General features: G+C 52.2%; 1 long non-coding RNA gene across 2 annotated transcripts in view; it reads left to right on the forward strand.

Moving 5' to 3' along the window:
- Positions 1 to 23,214, forward strand: part of LOC137212422 (uncharacterized) — a 172,172-nt gene extending 148,958 nt beyond the window's left edge. For both annotated transcript variants that reach the window (XR_010937507.1, XR_010937506.1), the window contains 2 exons: positions 7 to 18,118; positions 18,521 to 23,214. This is a non-coding gene — a long non-coding RNA (uncharacterized lncRNA). The remainder of the gene's footprint in view (positions 1 to 6; positions 18,119 to 18,520) is intronic.
- The last annotated feature ends 277 nt before the right edge of the window (positions 23,215 to 23,491 follow it).

Consider the following 23,491-nt stretch of genomic DNA (forward strand, 5'->3'; position numbering starts at 1 on the left):
CCACAGGCCTGGAAGGCAGGACAGGTAAAGAGCTGTTGCTCTTCACCCACACTTCCCACCAGGAACCTTAGTGGAGCCAAAGTTTGCCGCTAGGACCACCGCAGGACCTGGCTAAGGTAGGACCATCTCCTAAGAGGCAAGAGCTCTGGATTTGATTGAGAATTCTTATTTTGGAGAATAAAGAAACTTCTGGATTGGAGAAGACATTTGAGGAGAAAGCAAAGACCCTTGCCCCAAGGAATAGTGTCTGTGTTGACCTGCGTGACCTGGAGGCCACCTACAATTAAAGAGAGTGTCTGTGTTGACCTGCGTGACCTGGAGGCCACCTACAATTAAAGAAGATGCCAAGGGGCTTCCCTGGTGGCGCAGTGGTTGAGAGTCCGCCTGCCGATGTAGGGGACGCGGGTTCGTGCCCCGGTCCGGGAGGATCCCGCGTGCCACGGAGCGGCTGGGCCTGTGAGCCGTGGCCGCTGAGCCTGTGCGTCCGGGGCCTGTGCTCCGCGGCAGGAGAGGCTGCAACGGTGAGAGGCCCGCGTACCGCAAAAAATAAAAAAAATTTTAAAAAAAAGAAGATGCCAGGATCCTGGGCCTTCTTCTTCCTTCTGGTGGGAAACGTTTCTTCTGCTGGTGCCTGGTCCTAAGACTCCCCTGTGCCAGTCCTCGGGAAGCAGAGGGCTGTCTGCCTCCCCCTTTCTTGCCCCTGCACGCACCACATCTGCCGTGCCTTTGGACTCAGCAGTTCTTCTCGTCCGCTCCGTCATCTCCCGCCCAGATACAGAGTGAATAGTTACCTACGCGTAGGTCAGTGGGATCTTACTTTTCGTTCCTGCTTCTTCTAAAGAGGCCGGTGTTTGCACGTTGCCGTACAAGCAGCCTTGGAATAGTATCCCTTCTCATCCACGTGGGATCTGGCCCCCACAGGCTCCAGAGTGTTGCGCGTCTGTGCAGAAATCCTTCAGACTCTAACACGCTACGATGTGGGAGGGGGCTTCGGCAGGGAGCTGGATCCCGGAGGCCAGCGTCCCCCACGTGCAACTTCCTTGGTTTGGATCGCGTGCAGGGGTGCGTCTGGAGGAGCAGAAAACGAATACGCCTTCTGTTTACATAGATGCACGGTCCACTGTGAAGACTCTCTTCCTTCCCGCTGGGCAGTTGGGGTCCATGTCAGAGCATGATGCTTCATTACAGAGTATCCAGCAACCAGAGTTGATGGTGTTTCTTGAGGACCGTCTCCCTGCCGTGTGTGCTGGTGACACCTACACCCGACCATAGATGGGGCCCCATGACACACAAGTCCTGTTTGTTCCTTTCACTCTGTAGCCACCGTATATGTGGCTGAAAACTTTTCCTGGAGATGGATCGTGGTTCAACCTTGTCCAAAATGCAGAGCCAAAGGTGTGTGTCCTTTCTCTTTCCGAAGCAAATGGATGACTTGCCTTTGTGACAAGAATTCAAGCCAGACGTATACGTGCTCCCTGGGTTGTAGATGCTGTGCATGTATGACCATTTAGTGATGTCAGTGTCTTGTCAGGGAAGCAGTGGGGTCCATCTTGGCGTCTCAGATTCACCACCAGACAAATGAGAGGAACCTCTGAGGGATGTTTCGTGCTATTGAAATGGGAAGCTTGTCTGTGGGCTTTCACCTTCCTTCCTTGACCTGCATACACGCCCGTCACGTTAGCTTCCTTCGGGTTTTAAGGAAAAGAGACCCATTTATATCACCTCTGTAAATGCTGGCTTGTTTCAGGTTGCCATGGAAACAACGTATTGATAGAAAGGAAACAGTCTGCTCGGCAGCGGCCCACCCAGGCCTTCCCAAGAAGCCCACGTCATTCAAGATACCCAGTCTCAGTAGATGGTTTCCAGGGATAGCAAAACTGAACCACCATGCTCACCTTGATCTTCTGTTAGCATCCGCACCTCTGCTCCTGATTCTAGGAGACTCCATGGTGATGAGCTGATGGTGACTGTCTGTCCTGATTCTAGGAGACTCCATGGTGATGAGCTGACGGTGACTATCTGTCCCAGTTTGCCCGGGACTGAGGGATTTCCTGGGATGCAGGTCTTTTGGTGCTAAACCTGGGCAGTCCTAAGCAAACTGGAACAACTAGTCACCCTACTGGAGACTCGATGACCTTTGCCTCTGCTTCTCCTTCATCTGCTGTAACTGGCTGATGCTCTTGACTGGTTTGGCCAGATGCCATGCAGAGCCCTTGCGTCTGGCCACTTCACTGGCCACCGGGCAGCCTCTAGATGGACCAGGCACACCAACCGATCGTGACCACATCAGCTGTTTCCAAGGTGGCAGGACTGGATTATACTGAATCAAAACCTGGCTGTAAAGAACCAGCTGAGACCACATCCTTCAGAAGCGTTCTGTGGACAGGTGGGCATGGCAGGCATTCAAGGTACCAGGGATTCCTTTCCCGTACAATCCTACTTATAAAGGTGAAGTGAATCTTTTCCATTGAGAACAAAACAGTTCATGGTGAAACAACAACTAATACAGCCCCTGGAAACGATGGAAACAAGACTATGGTGTGTGCGTGCGTGTGTGTGTGTGTGCACGCGTGTCATACAAGCACACACTGTGTAGAATACGAAGCCAATAAGAAAACTCTGCATCTTAGCTAGACAGAGACTAAGAGAGCTAAGTACCTTTGGGATGGTGTTGTCTGGAGAGGGAAGGAGTTGGCTGCAGGACTTCCTGCAATCCCTTGGGACTCTAGGGTCCCTTAAAATATCAGGGGCATGTAAATTGGGCCTAAGTGTGTACTTTCTGTCTGAAGTCTCCTAGATAACCTTTGAGTTCAACTCAGATAGTGTTGAATGGGACCCCCCCCAGCTCACCCTTACCTTTCCAGACACTGGCTCTATCTGGGATAAGGCAGCGGAACTTGGTGGTGGTAGCAGGGAAGGAGGAGAAGGTTGTGCCAGCCCAGCGTGGGGTGTTCGTGACACATGAGAACCATCTGAAGGCAAATCCCAGGTTCTTTTCAGGTTCGCTAAAGACAGGCTCTCAGCTGGCATATGCCATCCTGAAGTTGTCGCTTCTTGCCAAGGGCATCAAGTCTCCACCTCTTCTGCTGGAGCCCTGGAACACGGGCCTTCAGCTAATCACGCTCATCTTGCGTGGTGTGACCCCAGAAGGTCATCACCGGTCGGGGTGGAGATGGGCACACAAACACCTAGAAGGGACTCTCTCGTTACACACGTGGAGAGGTTAAGACCCGACCTTGTGCACCTGGGTTTTGCCCCTGTTCTGACTCTCCTTGCCTTCACTGCCATTGAAGGAATGCTAGCCAGCTCCTGGGGTGTCATTTTTCTTTTTTAAAAGATGGACTCATTTCAGATGTTTCCTTCATTTATCTCCCACACACGGTCATTGGTTCCAGAAGAAGTCCCACTGCCGTGCCAAAAGCAACAATTTCCTCTTTTTCTCTCTCTTCTTATCTTCTCATCCACGTCAAATCCCAGATTCCCAGAGCTGGAAGTGGTCTAAAGCATCACTCTTATCTAGATCTACCTCTGACTAATGCAGGAATCCTGTTTCCCACATCAGATGAGGGATGGTCCAGGCCTGGGGGAGGTCACCCTTTTTGGCAGACTGGGAGAGAACTGGGAGAGAAGGTTGGATGATACTCAACCTGGTGGGGAAGCAGAATATTGGGCAGAGTTCCCTGTGCTATACAGTAGGTAAGATTTGCTTTTTTTTTTTTTTTCCTCTCTGGCTCTAGTCCTGCCTTAACTTCAGCTTGCTCCAAGATCATGTATAAATCACTCAAGCCTTTTCTCCGGCTCTCAGTTTTCTCATCAATAAAATGGGAGAGGGGAGGGTGGAGTGGGTGGCCTTGACGATCCTCCAAGGTCCCTCCCATGTGTCAAGTTCTAATCCTCACCTGACGCAGCTGACGTCTGACAAGTAGCTCTCTGAGCCTTTGCCTTTGGCTGCACAGGCCCAAAACGGGGCTGTCCTGGGAAGTCCATGACCAAAGACTACTTCCTGGCCGCTTGCCCTTGTTGTCAGCTGTACGGAACAAGAGTTTGTCGAGGGAGAAGGCAAACAGACACACAGACTGATGACAGGAGAGGGGAAGGGGGGCTGCTGTTTACCTGGGGGTGACTGGGAGGGGAAAAAAACCCACCTGCCGTTTTGACCAATAAATAAAAACTGGGAGCTCTGCGTGGCTAAAACTGTAGCCACTCTGCGTGGATTTATTAGTTTGCTTAGTGAAAGGCAAATATTAAGTCTTAAGTTGACCTGTCCTGGGACCTCCCTTTTGGCTTTTGTATGCTGTCCAGCGCTGATCACCGTGTACTCCAGGTTACCAGGTTCTGTAGAAGGGTTTGTTTTTTTTTTTTAATTGTTTTCCGTCTCTTTCTCCTTTCCTTCCTCCTTTGCCTGCCCCCGACTCCCACCTTCTAGGTAAGGGTAGCTCAGGCCTGGGTTTTGGAGAGGCGGGGAGAGCACGATGTGGAAGGCTTGTTGTCCTGGATGTGAAGCTGCCTGTGTTCAGGACTCCGGCTGCCCTGGGGGTTACCCATGACCACGGTGCGGTGGCTCAGGTGGTCCCTGGGCGTCTCCTCCATCCTTGAGCTCTTCAAAAGTTAGCCGTGGGCTTCCCTCGTGGCGCAGTGGTTGGGAGTCCGCCTGCCGATGCAGGGGACGCGGGCTCGTGCCCCGGTCCGGGAAGATCCCACATGCCGCGGAGCGGCTGGGCCCGTGAGCCATGGCCGCTGAGCCTGCGCGTCCGGAGCCTGTGCTCCGCGACGGGAGAGGCCACAACAGTGAGAGGCCCGCGTACCGCAAAAAAAAAAAAAAGTTAGCCGTGAGCTCTTCAAAAAGTTAGGTCTTGCCCCTCATTAAACTTAAAATGAGCATCATCACAGCCGTTGGAAAAAAGGTACAGATCTCCCGTTTCTAAGTGGTTTCGCGGTGACACATGGTCTCAGCCTGATGTGCTGAAAGATGAACTGATCAGGCTTGTCGCTCCCCATGAGAGACAGGCTGGGACCTGGGACCTGGGACCCTCTGCTGCAGGGCTGGCACCTGGACAGACGACTCCTGAGCAACAAGGTACAAAGAAACTATAAGGGACTAAAAATAACTGCGCGCCTGCACAGTCGGGGCAAGTTCTGGACAACAAGACACAAAGAGACCAAAAACCCAACTGCCTGTTTCTGAAGAGTGAAAAACAGGGTGTCAGGAGCAAAAGCGGGACACTACGCATGCCCCCTGCACACAGCACCTCCAAAGGGGTGGGCAGGCCACCTAAGCCACCGCTCCGGCCTCACCCCTGGACACGCCCCTACCCTCACCCCATAAAGGGACCAAGTTCACCCTCCCCCTCAGGGAACAATCAAGGGGACCTGCTACTTGTTTTTGCTCCCCACTGCTGCAGCAGGGGCCCCAATAGAGCCTTGCCTGAATTTCTTGTCTGGCCTCTGATCAATTTCTGTCGATTGGGGAAAGCCAAGAACCCTGGTCGGGACCACGTGGAGTGAGATAGCCAGACCTCCAGGGGCTAGACAGCCACCCAGTCTATCCAGTTTCCACGTATGAGCTGCAGTGAAACTGAACTAGATGGCGCGTTCTTTACCCTTTGCCGTAAACGTCTTCAGTCTGTTCTAAAGCGCTGCAGTTCCAGGGTACTCGGGTCTCCTGGGCGGTGTTCGCTAATACCCACCCACTGTGGGGTACAGCACACCGAGGTACGTTGCTCCACGTCAGACCCCGATGCCCTTTTCCAGGCCCCTGGTCACCGTCCGTGGAGAAGGCGTCTTACCAGCCCACCCGGATATGACGGGCAGTTCCCCACCACTGCTCATGCAGTCAAGAGATGGGAATGTTCTGGAATTGCTTAATTGAGAAAGTCCCTTTCACACTCCAGTGGTGATTTTTGATTGAACTGAGCATGAGTGTTAATCCTCTGGCAATCCTTCCTGGTGAGTCTATGCTTTAAAAGATCTGTGTTGGGCCACCAGGCTACTGAAGTGCTGTTAATCCTTCAAGACTCATTTCAAACGCTCCCTGCTCCAGGACGCCTTCTTGGGTTTCTTCTTCCCTCTCAACCAGTTGTGACCTCTCCCTCTGTCACATATTCTCTTAAGGCATCTGGCACTGGCTAGGTACCCCAAAACGCTGTTCCCTCCTTCCTCACCAGAACACCTTCTATATGTCATTTACTATGCTTATACCGAACTTGTTTTAAACTTGTTTCTCCCAACATTCCTCTGTCTGTCTGTCTCTCTGTCATAAAAGCAGGAACAGGGTCACTCCGTACACTTTGAAATTTATCCCTAAAATGCCCAATAATGTTCAGCATCACATGGCAGGCACTGCAATTGACATTTCATCCTCAGATATTAGAGATGTACAGAATCCATGGCTTTGCTCAAGTCTTATATATGAGAGCTGGGATTCATGCCAAGGTCGTTGGACGCCTGAAGTTCAGAGCTCTTAAGTTGTATCATAGTGGCTTTTACCTGGTAGATATACAAGGAAGATGTTGAGTTGACTTTCTCTATTAGTGAGCTGTTACTGTGTATACCACTACGGTTGCCTGTTTTTTGTCTGCCTATTAATAAAGTGTTTTCTGAACAGCAGAGAAAATGTGTTTGTTCCTTGCTTGGTTGCTTTCCCTGCAGAATCTCTTCTTGAAATAGAATATGACTGGTTTTTGCCAGTTCTCTGAGAGTTAGGGTGATTTTTAAGGTAGGAAAGAGAAATTTAAAATCAAAAGTTTAGGTCAGAATTTCTAAGGAATTTCACACTGTCTAATAGGGAGAAATACAGAAGAAAAACACAACACATATGAGAGGGCTTTTGCCTTCCGGATCTTACAGTCTGGTCAGACAAGAATGGCACACATAAAATCATCAATCGCATTTGCCAGATAAACTCACAGTGAGTATTACTGGGGAACCTGGGTGGATAATGCTGCCTGCTCTTCACCCTGTCATGAACGTTTCCAGCAAGTCGCAAACAGAGAAGTTGGATATGATGAGCAGGTCCCCTGCTCATGGGGAGGGACTTCCTGGGTTCCAGGGCTTACCTCTGGGGGACAGAAGCCAAGGTGGAAGAGGCACCATTTGAGAGCAAGCAGACCCAGGGAGAGAAGAGTCTGTTCCCCTTTGCTATCTGATTAACCAACCCTTCTGTGGGGGGGAGAGCAGAAAGGTAGGCAGAAGTTTCACCTTTTGGGGGAAGAGAAGAACTCAAAGACCACCCCCTCTTCTTTGTCCAAATGAGTAAAATTAGAATTTGGACAAAGTGGGTGTCATCTGTGGGCTCTGGTCGCCAAGACCAATTTCAGACATTCAAGAGATGTCTTGGCCAAGACACTTGGCCAAGAAAAATCAGGCAGTTCAGGAAAGACTACAGCCCAACGTCTTACAGCGCTTTACGTTTTAAGAGCTCCTGCCAAAGCTTCTGATTGGAATCACAGCAACTTTGTGAGACGGTATTAAGACCTCTTTGTTATAGGTGAGGAAAGTAAGGTGAGGGAGGTTCAGTGACTTGCCCTAGAGCACACCCCGTAAGGCCCCTGCCCTAAGGGCAGTGTTACAGTTTCTCTGTGCAAGCTGTATTAGTCACTGTAGGCTGCTGTGTAACAAAATAGCCCCAAATCTCTGTTGTTTTACCTAATGCCTCTTTCTCATTCATTTTCCAGGGGGATGTGAGTTGGCTGTGGTGGAAACAGGCTGCTCTTTTTCATGCAGATATTCAGAGACTCAGGTTCCTGTCTTAGGACATCACCAGACCTCTAGCAGTGACACCTCCAGGGAGTAACTTAACCTCACCTTTAAACTGCTTCGTAAGGTGGTTGCAAGGTTTAGATGAGTTACTGCAGGTGTGGCACTTAGAACGGCGCCAGGGACGCGGCACTTGATAAATGTGGGCTCTTAGCTCTACGCTCTGACCATGGAACGGTATGGACTCATCTGCCGTGACTCTGGGCTCACGTGATTTCTGCGCCTGGGTAGTAGGAGACTTCACATGTGAACTCCGCCACTACATCTACGTTTCCCCAGTGTGAACAAGGCATCGCTGAACCTCCCCAGCTGTGGGGAGCCCTTTTGGTTGTTTGGTTTGGTTTTGGGGCTAGAGCTGGGTTGCCAGCCCAGCGTGTATATGATGACCCCTGGATACTAGCCCTCGGAACAGTGATTCTCCTTCTTGGGGACCCTCAGCACCTCATCAGCTGCATCTGACTCTAATACCAGTCAGGTTTTTTCTCCCCAAGTCCAGGTTCTCTCCGGAACTTTTCAGTTGCCTCGACTGACTGAGAAAGCCGTACAGAATGCTCAATCAGACGTACACTTTGGGTTCTTGAAGCCCTTCCTGTTGCCTCCTCTACCCGGGCAGAGAAGGGAGCTGATCTCACAAGCCAGGCAGCCTTCTCCCCATTTCCACACCTAGATTTCAAATCACACCCTTCTGCTCCACTGCAGGCCAACAAGCTCCTCTCTCAGCCCCCCGGCCGGGTGTGGGTTCTTGAAGCTGTGAGACCTCAGTCGCTCAGCATTCTGGCAGCCGCTCGTCTGTTCTGTCTTCAGCTCTCCTGGCACCGCCGGAGAATGGAAAAGCTGGTCTGTTTACAGGACATAGGGCCAGAACAGCATTAAAAACTAAGGAACAAATAAGATGTGGTAAACAAATTTCCTTTCCAGTAAGGAGTGTTCCTAGCCCGGTCCTTCAACAGGAACCATTTTCCTCATGTGTTTGGATAAACGCTCATTCTGGGCAATTACCATTCCCAGGAGGGGCTGCCTATTTCCGTTGGCTATTTATTTTGACTTTGACCGTTTCTCCCCCTTCTGAGCACCACGCACCTAATAGTAAAGAAACTCTGCTCCCTCTCGGGGCACTGGGAGCAACCCCCCAAGCCTGCCTTCTCTCGTCTCTTCCATCACCCCTTCACTTCCAGACAAGGCAAGGACATGGCGGGGGGCATCTTGCCCTGGATGGAAGCTGTTCTCCGGGGAGAAGGAAGGAGGGAAGGAGGTGAAGCAGAGGAGAGAAATGGTTTCAAAGAAAAGCTGGAACAGATACAAAGGTTTATGTGTGGGTGACCGTCTCTCCGAGAAAGCTCTTCAGCATGAATCCCCCTTGTGGGTTTTCGTGGGAGCAGAAAGCCATTGATCTCAGGTTTCCTGACCCCAGCAGGTAGCTTATTGTAAAGCAGTTCATCCAGAGGGGAAAAAATACCTTGTTTCAGCATTTTAATTTTTTTTCCAGGGCTCTGAACCAGACTTGTAAGAAAGGAGATAGAGAGGATTAACTTATTCTTTCCTAGCTCTGAAATAGATGTAACCGGCGGAAAAAAAAAAAAAAAAGAACCAAGCAACTTGGAACAATGATGATTCTTGTTTACTTGTTTAGAAATGCATTGTTATGAAGGGCCCCTATTTGCATATTTTAATCCCCCCCCCTCCTCATTTCCCCCTGCCCTGTTTTCCTTCTGCGCTGGGACAGAGGAAAGGAAGGCACACGCTAAGCGGACAGTGGTCAGTGTGGGTAACACATTCTGCGTGAGTTCACTTCACTTTCTAAATCCCTTGCCTTTGCCTGGTTGGATGAATTGGTGTTCTTGACGGAGCTGAATTCAGAGAGGCCCTGAGAAGCGGAGCGGCGCTGACTCACGGACAAGACACGGGCTGGCTCTGGCTTTGGAGTCCTTAAGGCTGGACTCAGGGCGGCACCAGGAAGGGGCGGTGGGGGGGGAGGGTGCGCTCTGCCACCCCCCACAGCTTCCCCGTGAGCCCCAGCCTGCAAATGGCCTTCCCAACTGCCACTCCCAAACCTTCTCCCAGAGACATCCCAGAGCTGTCACAGGGTCACTTGTCCTGGGCTTTACCTGGGTCACGAGTTGGTGACGTGGTGAAGGGCGAAGCGAGACCCTTTGCCCCTTGGAGGATGTTGGAGACACTTTCCTCCTTGGAGGACGTGGGCTTTCTCACGGCCCTGCCTTCTGAGGGCTGAAGGGTCCTTATTCCAGGGGGTGTGAGACCCTCATTAATAAAACCTGGTTGGCGTGGGCGTGGGGATAATCCTGTTCGTGTGTGTTAATGAGTGACGTGCACAGAACCACGTGCCGAGCCTCGATCCCAAAACGTGCTGCTGGCTCTGCGCCTGGTGGGGATGGGCCTTGGGTGGAACTTCTCCAGAGCACAGGAGGAGCTATGTCTGAAGGTCCACCCCCAGCCTGGCGCCCAGGCCCCTTTGAGAGCAATGGGAGTTTCTAACTTAATAAAAATCAGTATTCAACAATCCGATGCGATGAGAGACTGCGGTCCCTGTTCGTGGACCTCGGTCTGGGGAATGCTGAGGTTCAGGTGGATCAATTAAGCCACCCAACCTCCCTCGGCAAGTTGATGGTGAGCATTGATGCGTCGGGCCTCTGGTCCCCACCTGGAACAGAGCTCCCCGGATGCCTAGAGGGTGGTACCTGCAGGGAGCGGAGGCCAGAGGAGGTATCCGGAAAGCCTAGGAGGGAGGAAGGATCCAGTCCAGGCCAAGTGCTGCAGACGCAAAATCCGTCCATGGTAGCTTCACGCCTGCCGTCAGGGTTGGGCGCTCCAGGGTCAAGAATGCTTTGAATAAGAGGCACTGGGGGTGGGCCAGCCCTCCGCCGGGGACGCTGGGCTCTCCAGGGTGGGGAAGGCTTCATCCGGGCTGCGTCCCATTCTCGGTTCCGCTCTATTTAGAACACTGTTTTTTGGTGGAAAGCAGATTGCTGAGGAGGAGAGCGCCCAGCCAGGCGGGGAGGTAGCTTCTAGAATTGGGGCTGGAGGGAGGGAGAGGCAGAGGCGAAGACTCGCAGCAGGATGTACCCGCCAGTAACCTTCTCACCTCTCTTCATCTCGTCCCCGTCCATCACTTTTCCCCTCCAGCCCAGCAGCCCATCTCTGGGCAGAGCTTACGGAGGCAAGGTAGCAGCACCTGGAGCTGTCTTCCGTCTTGCAGAGTGACACAGGCAACCGACATTTAAAAATTCGCGAGTCCAACAGAGAGCCCTTTTGCAGCCAATACCCGCTTTGGGGATGTGTGCCGCCCGTGGACTCGTGACACAGCAGGCCAGGCTGCATGGGTGCAGAATGACCTCGGATGCGATTCTCTTCTGGAAACGGGCAGCCTGGACCAAAGGTGGTTCCTGTGGAGGCGCTCGCCAGCAAAGATGGCACAGGAGGTGTTTGACGCTTTGCTTACAGGACTTGGATAACCCTCCCCCTCCCCTGGCAAAGGGACAGCTGTGCTAAATACAGGAGACTTGGTGGGCAGAGAGAAAGTTGTGGGTGGCCAAAGGATTTCTGTGTCTTTAAAAACCCTCTCCCATCCCTGGCCCTCGCATCAGTCTTTGTCTTGCAGGAGAAACTTGGTGTCTGAGAAGTGACTCCCACGGGCCCCCCTGCAGCTCCCTTTGGACCTGAGTGACACAGCTGGCTCTGCCCATTGGACTCCAGTTGGCATCCCTGATGTCCTTTCTCTGCAGAATTCTTCTGTGAAATGGGCCAGAGTCACTCACCTTCCCGGCCAAGGCAACTTTGAGACCAATGGCAACAGTTTTTCGAGAACTTTGGAAGCAGTAGAGTTGTGTACCCACTTGCTAACAGGCTAAATCTTAGGGTCTCCCTAACCCACAGGATTCTGGACGTGTGGATCTGGAGGCCAGGGGGTGGCTTCCTGCTGGCGCACAGCATTAATGACCAGCGAATGTTCAAATGCATGACACGCTACATCCCTTTCCTGCTGGCCAGCTGCCTGGTCCTTCTGAGGCCTTCCAGGAGCCTGTAGGTGACTTTCAAACTCAGCTGTGCTCCTGATTTGAAACCACTGGTTCTCAACCAAGGGTGGTTTTGTCCCCCTACCCAGCACCCCAGGGGCCATTTGCAGAGTCTGGAGATATTTTCGGTTGAGGGGAGGGTACTATAAGCATCTAGTGGTAGAGAGCCGGGATGCTGCTAAACGTCCTGCAATGCACAGGACAGGCCCCCACTGCAAAGGATTATCTAGCCCCAAATGTCTGCAGCGTCAGGATTGAGAAACCTCTGCTGCCAGGTTGAAACAAGCATGAACCCTCATCACCCCCCTGCCCTCTCCCCATTGCTTTATTTATCAAAGGGAGAAAAAAAATCTGTTATTTTTTCCAAGTGCATTTCCCCCTGTATCTTATCAAGAACCACCAAGTTCAGCACACCCTTGATTAGTCACTTCCATTAACAGTGTTTATTTTGGGGTTTGTGTTTATTTTTGAAACGTGGTCACCCTCGTCCCCCCTCTCTTCCTTACGCACTAGTGGTGTGCGGCCAGCTTTCTAGCACGGTCTGGTCCACATTTTCCTCCATCCATAAACCCACTGGGCCAGCTTCTGAGGAGGGAGGGCCAGCCTCTCCTCCCTCCACTGGGGGTTGGGGGAAGGCTGCCACCCCTGGAGTTTCTCTTAAAGTGGCAATGGGGCAATTGTCGTCTTCCCTCTGATTTCTCAGATACGCTTGAAAATCCTTTTCATTAGTGACTCTGTGGACCAACCGACCCGTGACAGAGCTGAGCCTTTACTCCCAGCCGTCCGTGTTCCGTGAAACCGAGGACGCGCGGTGGTTTTCTCCACTGAGTCAGAGGCAAGGACTTGTGGGTCTCTCCCGCTTCTCTCCACCCATGCCCTCCTCACTGCAGGCGAGTCTCTGGGTTATATTTAAGCGTTTCTGAGTCATCGAGAGCCGATTCCTTCTTCTCTCGGCCACCCACCCTCCACCCTCCCAAATGGCAGTGGGAATTCAGGGTTTATGGCTGAGTTACCCCGGAGCTCAGAGGGGATCTCTGCACAGCTTTGGGGGGCGTCTTCCTCTTTGATCACCCGCTGCCCACCATCCCTGCCGCTCCTCCCGGAGTTCCAGCAGCCACCACCTCCCCAGGAGGCACGTACAGAGCCCCTCAGCCCATGAAGTCCCTCCCCGATTTGGGGGGTGGGTCTCATTGCTAGTCTTGGACATAAGCACCCACGCACCCAATGGCTGCAGCGAAACCCCCGCCCAAGGCTGCTCTGAGGCCGGCAATCTGCACAGAAGGCCCAGGTACCCTCCCCCTCCCCCCTTACTCCTTCCTGGGACATTTATTTGAATCCCACCGGGGAACTGGTTACTGTGGAATATTTATTTGTTTAAACATGGGTGGTTCCTACAGAGGAGGGTGTCAGGTTTCAAGGGTGGAGGAACAGTTGCAAACAGAGAGTGGGTGGTCTGGACATGAAGCAGGCCGGGGTGGGGGTCAGAGAACCCAGGCCTTTTTAGGTTTGTAGGTGAAAATGCTGAGTGACTATTGCCTCATTCTTGGCCCTTTTATCATGTTATGTAAGACAGAGCGACTTGGTGTGGTTGCGTGGTGTTCAGACTCTGGGACAGCCTTTTGGTAGATTGTTGAAAAGAGTATTTGGAAATCACTGGGCAATGACTGGGCAATCACTCTGGTTAATTTATCCTGAGGGCTTTGATGACTGAGTGCCTGGGGAGGATCGGAAGGGTGCAGGCTGGTTCTAACTGCAGCCCCACCTCTAAGATTCTGAAAGATTCTTAAGGGCTAGTGCACTATTGGAATAGCAGAGCCTCTTTCCTAAAACCGCTTGAGTTGTTGACTAGAATGAATGGTCCTGCCTTGTGTCCTGGGGCCAGCCTCCTTTCCGGGTTAGACTAGCAGAAACATCTCTGATAAGTTTTGGGGTTCACATCAGCCCTGAATGACAGAGTTTGGAGTTTTGTATTCGGCGGGTAACGGTCCAAGTAAACCCAAGATGGAGGGGAAACCAGAGGTATAGTTGAGATCACTGCTCTCTGGTCCATGGTTTTCCAAAACCTGGAAGTAGCAGCAATATAGCGTGTTGTCCTTAAGCCTCTTCCACAGCTTCTCAGCTACAGAATTGGAAAGTGCAGAGGAAGGCTATTAGTTTCCACAGATGCACTGCTGAAAAGATCCAGTGCTTTGGCAGGAGATGCTTTTTGGAGGGAAAGCACCAGGGGAGGTTCTGGAGCATGCAGTGACTAACAGAGTTAAATACAAGAGATCCGGTAGAGATAATAGTGAGTGACTGTCTTCTAACGTCCTACCAAGGGGAAAAGGAGATGGGATTCATGGAGCAATGTGGAAGTAGGTCAAACATCAGAAATCTTCTCGTAATACTGGAAGTGATAGCGCCGAGAGGGGCTGAAGTATCCCTTTTTTAAAATTAGGAGGGAGAGGAATGCTTTTTACCAAGTCTTAAGCACTGTTCTTTCTGGACAGAGAAAAAGACTGTCGCTAGATGAATAGCTTCATCAAGGAAACCTTGTTAAAAATTAGCGATGTCACGTACATGCTGAAATATTTAGGGCTGAAGGGGCCTGCTGTCTGCGTTTTACCTTGACATATGTTTAAAAAGTAAGATGGGTCGATGTACGGATGAATGCCTAGATGTGTGATGAAACATAGTGGCATCTTGACGTCACAGAGTCTAGGTGGGTATGCAGGTATAACGTTTCTATGTGTTTGGACGTTTTCAAATAAAATACTGGAGGAAAGTACCAAGCCCTGGGCCACCCATGGTAATTCAGATTCAGTGAGTTGGTGATGAGGTCTAGGAATGTTCTGAGCTTTGCAAGGGATTCTGATAATGAGTCAAGTCTGTTGGGGCCCATGTGGAATAGGTTGGTTTTCCTCAAACTTGGATACGCACAGGAAACCCCTGGAGATTCTGTCAAATGCAGGGTCTGATCCAGCAGGTCTGGAGTGGGGCCTGAGTCTACATTTCTCACAAGCTCCCAGGTGATGCTGAGGCTGCCCGTGCCTGGACCATACCCTGGGCAAGAAGGAAGAGAGAACTCTTCCGTGTTCTCTGCATCCGAGAAGTCCAGTGGGTCTCAGCTTGGGTTTCACATTGGAATCGTCTGGGTAGCTTTAAAATAAACTGGATGGCTGGGAGTGCGGGGTGGGGGGTCTCACCCCCAGAGATTCTGGTTAATTGGCCCGGGCTGCAGCATGGGCAATGAGATTGAAAACCCCTCAGATGATTCTAATGTGCAAGCGCTGATTTCATGTCAGGAAGAGAATTGATGGAATATTAAATTTCAGGAAATGAACTTTTGCACAGAAAGACACTGCGGACCTTCGTCACCCACGTGTGCAGAGGCTTTTCCAGCCACGAAAGACTCAAAGCCACCCACCTCCTTTCCCTCATGATGAGAATGACTGACAGCCAGCATTGAGTGTCAGGCGATTTTTGTTAGTCCGTTTCACCATCACAGTACCCCATGAGGCAGGCGTTAGTATCCTATCTTAAAGATGGGGAAATTGAGCTTGATTGAGTTCAGTGACTGGCCCAAGGTAACACAGCTAATAAATAAGACTTGGGCGGAGGTATGAACTAGGTCCGCCTGACTTCAAAGGCCATGCTCTTTAACTATCATATTACTCTGTTGTCCGCACGATCTTTGCCAAGAAATGAGAAAACTATAGCCCGTGGGCAGGTCAAGTCTGGCCAGCTGCCTGTTTTTATAAATAAAGTTTTATTGGAACACAGCCCCGCCTCTTCATCTATGTCTTGTCTGCATCTGCTTTCATGCTATAATGGCAGAGTTGAGCATTTGCAGCAGAGACCCTGGGGCCTGCAAAGCCGAAAATATTTATCTCTGGCCCCTGATAGAAAAGAGTTGGGTGACCCTCGATGGATTGGTGAGACAGCTAGCACAGAGCCGGGGAGCAATCCTCGGCTGTGCTCCGAGCAGAAGGAATAACCCATGGAGAATGAACTTGAACTCACGGTCCCTGTAGCTCTGGTTTCTGCTGACGTTTTACTTCGATCTCGTGGCCTGCGTTTTACTCCAAAAGGGTTACAACTTGCTTCCTTGGAACAGATTTTATTTTCATGCCAAAAGTTTTGATCTGTTTTAAGAGCAAAAGGTCTTGCTCCCGAAGCCAGGGCTGTCACAGGGCTCCCTGCAGAGTGGGGCAAGGGAGACCAGCTGCCCGCCACCTTCTGTGGCAGCACGGTGGGAGGCTTGCGTGGAAAAGCCTGGAGCCCTGTGGCTCCTCGGAGGCAGCAAGAGGCTTCCGTCCCTTCCCACCAGCCATCCACCGAGAAACCCTGTCAAGAGGTCAGGAGGGAAGAGAGAGGGAGGAAATGCCAATCAATCCATCAAAGCCCCACCCTCCTGCGCTTCCAGCCGGTTAGCCGGGCCTGAGCATCCTTGGGTGGTGGGGGGCGCATGGAGGGGAAGTGCATTTGGCAATGATTCTAGATTTCCTGTTTGGTTCCTGGGGTGGGGTGGGGGGGAGTTGGGCTATGCTAGCTCCTAGTCTATGTGGACTCTTGCACATTGCGTTCTTTCTTTTCTACCGGTTGTTGTTTCTTTGTTTTTTCTCTTTACTACTTTTCTTCCTCTGAGGTTTGTTTGCATTTTTTTGTTGTTAATTGGTGTGAGGAGGGCCTCCTTCAGGAAAATTGGTGGAAAAGGAGAGGTGAGGGGCAAGGAGAGGCCAGGATACGCTGCCTGGATTCCTGGCGCATTGGCCTGGGTACCATAGAAATTTTGTCCCCCCTGGACAGACATAGTAGGAGAGCTGTAAAGAACCTGTTTAGGTAGACAAACATTATGCGGTGCTTACTGCGTGCATGGGATACAAAGGCACACAAAAAAGGCCCGTCTTCTCCTGTAAGAGGTCAAAGATGAGAGAGAGAGAGTTCAAAGCAGCTTGATAAACTCAATGGAAGAAGTAGGTAGGATGGAGATGGGGTGTATGGGGAGGGGCTCAGGAATCCATTAGCTCAGTTTTCTCTTCCCAACAAGACTGAGCCTTAGTCTCGGAGATGCGGGGGGCACCTCTCACCAAATGACAGTCAGAGCTAATAAGACCAGACATCACTGCGAAGTCCCTGGCACAACTGCCTGGTGTTACCGGGCAGGTGGACCGTTTGCTGCTCCCTTGGATACAAGCCTTAGGCCGGGAGCTCTGGGGCTGGAATCCTGGGGCTGCTTTGGCCTCGGGGAGGCTGAGGCTCCGGGGAGCACAGAGGTGATCTGCCTTCTTTTCATTAAATAAGGACTTTGATCCCTCCAACGAGCAGAAAAGAGAGTTCTCCCTTTTCAGCACCTTCTAATATCCTCCCCGCTGGCTGTGCTGGCCCCGCTGTCACCTCACCTTGAAGGAGAAAGGATGTGTTTCCAGCTGGGCCCTTTCTCTTCCCGGTTTGAACTGGGAGTGAGCGAAGCTCAGGAAACAGATTGTAGCCACAGGGCTCCGGCTGCACCTGAGAGCATCAGGGGGAGGGGAGGGGAGGTGGAGAGACACGGGGTCCTCGGTGCCACACGCTTCGCCCAGCTGACCTTTACTGCTGGAGCTCCAGGCTGAGGGTTCGTTGTGGTGGAGCCAGGGATGATGGCCCAGCAGCTATAGGACTGCAACTTGGCCTGCCCTGCGGCACTCTATCCCTTCTTAAAACCCCTTACAGGGCCAAGCTGCCTGCACCAGTCAGCTGTGCCTCTGGGTTTTCAAGATGGACGTGGGCCGGGAGGGGATGGGGACCCCTTTGTCGTTCCCGCCCTTTCTCTCCTATCCCCTCTTACGCATTGTTCTGAGAGCTAAGTGGTAAAAAAAAAAAAGCCTTGGGCAAGATGACATGATATTGGTGCTTTCGATTAGTGTGTGAACTCTCCACCTGGAGTTTCTTTCAGAGTTGCTAAAACCTGGCGGTCTATGAACTCTCTGAACTGAGATGAGGGCAGAAAAATAAACAGGGTGCGCGTGTGATGAAAAGCTAACGCCAGCTCAGAACTCCCATCCGGGCTGCGCACACCCGGGAGCCTTTTGAAAACCGCCACTCCTGACAGCAGTTCTCCAGACAAATGGCTGGCAGTGGCGGCTGTGTGCTCGGCTTCCCCCCCAGAAAGAGGACAGCAATGCTGGGTGCAAAAGAATCTTCTAGAAATGCTGCAGGGTTCACCCAGAAATGAAAGGATCTCAGTAAGGAAATGGACTGCTCGTCGCTTTCTAATCCATCAGCTTAGTTTCTCTGAATTTTTCATCTACGGAGTCCCATTCGTGGTCCCAACCTTGCAGAGAGAAGAATGCTACATTTTATCATTTTACCAGGTAAATATTCTTTTTGACATGTGAATAATTACCTCCCAGTTTATCTCTTTGGAAAATGCACATGCATGTATGTACACATGTATGTATGTGTGTGTGTGTATATATATATATATATATATATGCATACTTTTGTGTACATACCTACAACGTATAAAGAATTTTACAAGGGAGCAAAGGCCCTACGTACAATAGTAGCTGGACCTCCAAGACGTACACCCTGTGCCTGGAAGGGTGACCAACATGTCTCAGTTTGCCGGGGACTGTCCTGATTTTAAAACCGCAAGTTCCGCATCCCCAGAGCCCCCGGGACTGGGGCAAATTGGGAAGGCTGTGAAGAGCCCTGTGAAGTCCGCCGTCTCAAATCCTCACGACGATGCTGTGAATGAGATGGTGTTTTTGCAGGGAAGGAAAGTGAGCTGGAGATGTTGACGGAGCCGCCCAGGTTCACTCCCTGAGTCTGGGACTGAGGCGAGTCTCGCACTTGGGTCCACCATCGCCGCCATGCATGTCATGTAGGAGCACCTTGGACGGTGCAAATACACAGGGAGAGCTCTGCGGAAGGTCAGGATGAGGGACCGTGGTTTCTGGGGTTGGAACTAATCAGCCTTCAAAAGGGAGGGAGGGGCCGGGAGAGGAGAGTGTTCCGAGATGGGGTCTCCTGCCCGCGGCTTTGGCAGCTCAAAGGTCTCCAGCCTGGGTGCCTGAGGAGGACCAAGGACTTGCCTGGGGTCAGGTTAACCTTCAGGATGGAAGCCAACCTCCCTATGTGTGAAACCCCTCCACCTGGGCTAGTGCTTTTAGCCCTTTCCCTGTGGCTTGAGTCCACTAAGGTGGCATCAGAGGAAATGAGACCGGAGCAGATGAGGATTTGCTGGCTGCGCGGCCTGTAGAAGCAGACTGGGTCCCCCTCCCTCCCACCCCATCACCGCATCCCAGCCCATCCTCTCTGCTCCCCCAGAGGTGTCCAAACAGCTTCTCCATCCTGCTCAGGGCTGCTGGGCCTCCCCAGGAGACCAGCAGCGAGACGGAGAGCTAATTACTGTTTTCTCTTCTGCAGGCCCTGGAGCTGTACCAAACTAGGCTTCCCCTTCTGCAAGGACCCCAATCCTCTGCTGGTACCTGGAGGTGGCCCCGGCACGGATCTCCGTCTCCCACATTAGCATGGGCCCCCTTCCAAGACATCCTCACCCCTTGTTTCTCCGACCTCTCCCAACACACACCTGTGCTTCCCGTTTCAGGTGAGAGAAATGGGTGGCTGGGTTTCCGAAGGTCTCCTAATCGCAGGAGTTGAGCTGATAGGAAACCAGCCCAGGTCATTCCACCCACGAGGTCATGAGAGCAGGGGACCTCTTGGGAGTTTCCTGGTTTCAAAAGAAACCAGACTGAGGCCTGGGGTGTAGACTTCCTGGGGCACCATGGTCCACGGAATAAGCTGTCATTCCAGAGAACGGGAACGCCATCAGGAATCAGCCTCGGGAGAATTTCCTGGGCTGCTATGTCCCAGTCTGAAGGGAAAAGCATAGATCTGAGCCGTGCAGCTGGGTACGGTTCCCCAGCACCCCCCGTCCCAGCCCCATCTGCCCGCATCTCGTTCCCACTGAAATAATCACAGGGTAGGCCCGGCCTGGCTGTGTCGCCATGGCAACTGCCCTAATTTCTTTTAATCCCAGCGTTCCTTCCTAACGGGACCTCCCCCCGCCCCCTCTCCCCCCTGCAACGTGTTTTAATTGTAATAACTCCCGGGTTTTCGGGAGGTAATGACCATGTGTGGGGAGCCCGCGCTGGCCTGGCCCCATCCCCGGAGCTGCCCTCCCAGCGTGAGCCCTGGAGGGACCCAGGGCAGGCTTGGGCAGGGCCTGCCACGGGGGTCTGGGGCCTCGGAGCTAATGGACACAAGCCGGGGAGCCTCAGCCCTGCGGGGTTGTGTCCTGAGGACGTTATGTGGCGTGCCTCCCCTTACCCCGCATCTGCACCCTCTGATCACACCTTGAAGGGAATCCACGGACCATTCCTCCGTTCCAGGCCCAGTCAGCCACATTGCATCAGGGATGTGACCCTGAATGTGTGTTCAAATCACCTGGGGCCTTGTTAGGAGGCAGTTTCCAAGCCTTGGTGATGCCCAAGATCTTGCGTTTCCAGCCACCTCCCCGGGGACGCCCACACCGCCGACACTTTCAATAGCAAGAGTCCAGAGCACCCCTGTGCAACAGAACCTTCTTCGGAGCTGGAAATGCCCCATACGTACGCTGTACCGTATATTAACGAGCCATTATCCACAGGAGGCTACGGAGCAGTTGAAACGCGGCTAGTGCAACTGAGGAATGGAATTTTAGATTTTATTAAACGTTCCTTCCTTTACATTTAAACCACCACATGGAGGCTAGTGGCTGCCATAGTGGAAACCACAGGAAGTTCCGCTGGTCATTGCAGGTCCAGACCCGGCTTCAGCTGTCTCTGCAAAGGGGCAGCTTCCTGGTCATCCCGCAGCCGGAATCTGCTCCCATCCACCCTGCGCTGCGGGGGCCCATCTCCTTCGTTTTGCGCACGCTGTGTTCCTCACTGGTTCCTGTCCTGCTTCAGATGGACTGCTGAGAAGTGAGCAGAAGATCTGATGGCCTGGCTTGGAAGTAAGAACCTCAGGTCTGCCCAAAGCCCAAGACATCTGCACACGCCCAGCTTTTCTGGGAAGCCTTCCGAGCAAAACTGAGGGGTCCAGGGTCACTGTGGGCTATCAGACGCTGTCCTATGACTGGTCTCTCAATCCTAATAACAGTAAGAGACAGTTCAGGAGGTGATGCAATAATGCTGCAGAAGCCCTTAGTCTACTTTCCTTCCACCAAAGCCCTCCCAGGCCGAGCTTTCCCGTCCGCACGCTGAAATATTAGATGTTCAGCTGGGAGTCCAACAGAAAAATATTTCTGCAATTGTGCATGTGTGTGTTTCTTTTTTTTTTTTTCTTCTAATTTAATGTGCCAGACAAGCCTCCCTGTAATTAAAACCAGAAACAAGGACCAGACTTAGACAGAGATTTGAAGGCTGTAAAATTCTAGGACAGGTTTATGTAAAGCAATTAAAAAGGGAGTTAAAAATTGTTAAAAAATTAAACACTTAATTACTTTTTTTTCTCCTCTCATTTCTGCTGAGCTGTTCTGGCTGTGGAGCTCGAAGAAAGATATAAAAAGGAGAAAGTTTTGCCTTGTTGCTGTAAATCGTGTTCAGCAAATGCTTCTCTGCGTTTTGCAGCCGAACCCATCTGCTGTCTATTAGCCTAAATCATGCCTTTTCAATTAAACTGGCTTAGGGAAGTCTGGTAGCGAAACGTGTGTGTGTGTGTGTGTGTGTGTGTCTGTGTGTGTGTGTGTGTGTGTGTCTGTGTGTGTGTGTGTGTGTGTGTGTGTGTGTGTAGAGGGCCAGCATGGTGGTTGTGGAGGATGGGAGAAAGGTGAAGTCTGATTTCAGGCTGCGAGGTGGAAATATCTTTTAAAAGGTGCGATCCTATTTTAGTGTGGCTGCAACCCGGGGCCCTTGGGGTACCCAGACGGAGGCTTCCTTGGCGCGACAGTGGGTTAAATACTAGAACGGGTAACCTGCAGAAACACATTATGGCAGAGGCCCATGAGGAAGGAGGAAGGGGGAGATGCTTTTGTCTTTCAAAAGAAAATGGACTTTCACCACCCTGAGAGGGTCTGGGCGTGGTCCTGGTGGCGGGTGAAGGAGCGTCCGGTCTCCAGGGACCTTACGTGAGCATCTGTGTCTGACGCTGTGTTCCTTTTAGAGTCCCCCAAGCCCTGTGGCTGTGTGTCTTGTGTCCTGGGGGGAAGGTTGAGTAGGGTTGTGGTTCCCACAGAGGCCAGGGCCCTTGAGTTGAGGAGTGTTCGCGCGTCTTTGCACGCGGAACCCCTCCGGTGGGCTCCTGTGCCCACCCCTGGCCTCCTAACCGCTGACGATCTGCAAATTTCCCAGCTCCCGGCTCCTCCCCACGTTTGTATCAGGTGGGGCTGCCTAAGGGACCAGGTGACATCCAGGGTGGTAGTCTGGGGATGCCTGCCTTCGGTTTCATGTGGCCTCGTCTCCCTTGAAGAAGAAAAACATGTTTGCCTTGACGCAACTGGGATGAGGAATCTGCGTGCTCTCCTCCTGCTGTTCCCGGTGGGAGGGGCAAGAGGTGAAGTGTGTGGTCTGCTGATGAGTGTTTATTTTCAATCACCCAGCCCTCGCCTCCCGCTCGACGCAGCTCTCTCTGCGGGACCGCCCTGAGTAGCAACCTGCCGAAAAGCCTGCTCCTTGGTTGGGGTTTAGACAAGGGGATTTGGTGAAGGAAGGTCTGGTGACAGGAGCTGGGTCTTTGACATTTGAGTTGACATGGATAGTAACAGTAATAACAATAATAGCTACAGTTTATCGAACGCTTACAACATTCAAGCACCGGCCTAAACATTTTACCCAGAATCCCTCCTTCCATCCTCGCTGTGAAGCTCCGAGGGTGGACCATCCACAGTTCTATGTTGCATATGAAGCAATTAAGCCACAGAGAAGTTAAGACATTTGCCTGAAGTCACACAGCTTGTAAGTGCAGAGCCGGGTTTTGAACTCGGGCTACATGCTCTTGACTCTCTACACTGTACTGCCTCTTCAAGGGAGGGAGCCTCTGAGAATTTCCATGCTGTGTGCGTCCGTGCTCCTGGGTTGGGGCTTAGGCGAGGATGTCTGGAGGCCACCATCAGATCAGTTTATTGACGGTCTTGGGTATGAAGAACAGAGTTCGACTTTGGAGCTGGGCACAGCTGGACTTGCATCCTAGCTGTGCCACCTGCCGCTTAGGTAACCACCAGCCATTCACGTATTGTCTTGGCCCACCTGTGAAAGGAGTCAAGCCCGACCTTGGCGAGGTTTCACATGTGCTGAGTGTGCCCGGCGTGGAGAAGATACTCCATAAACCTTGCGCTCGTTGCCTGCCTTCCTGGTGGCCTGAATCCATGAAGCTTGACCTGGTTTCTTCCTGGCTCTTTCATTTCCTGCAGGATACGGTTTCAGGTCTCTTCCAAGTGATTCACTCTAAACAAGACGCGGGTGGGACGCTGTCTGCAGAGCAGGCCGGGGTGCCCATCCAGGGACTCTGGCCACGCTTAGCCTTCCTCCCCTCAGGAAAGGCCCCCCTCCGGTCCCCGAGGGGCCCTGCCCTTTGTGGCAGCCGGAAGGAGAAGCTGAGGCCAGCTGAACTCCTGTTCTGCGTCCACAGCTCCTTGGGGCCGCCTGGCGCCCCAGCGGTTGGGCCGAGCAGGGAAGGGCGGCTGGCTTGGCTCCAGAGCAGCCCGGCAGGCCCGGCCATGCAGGCGGCGCTCGCTCAGAGCCCCTTTAATCCGATGGCGGGGT

This window comes from Pseudorca crassidens, chromosome 19 (genome assembly GCF_039906515.1).
Source record: "Pseudorca crassidens isolate mPseCra1 chromosome 19, mPseCra1.hap1, whole genome shotgun sequence".
NCBI classification, from domain to species: Eukaryota; Metazoa; Chordata; class Mammalia; order Artiodactyla; family Delphinidae; genus Pseudorca; species Pseudorca crassidens.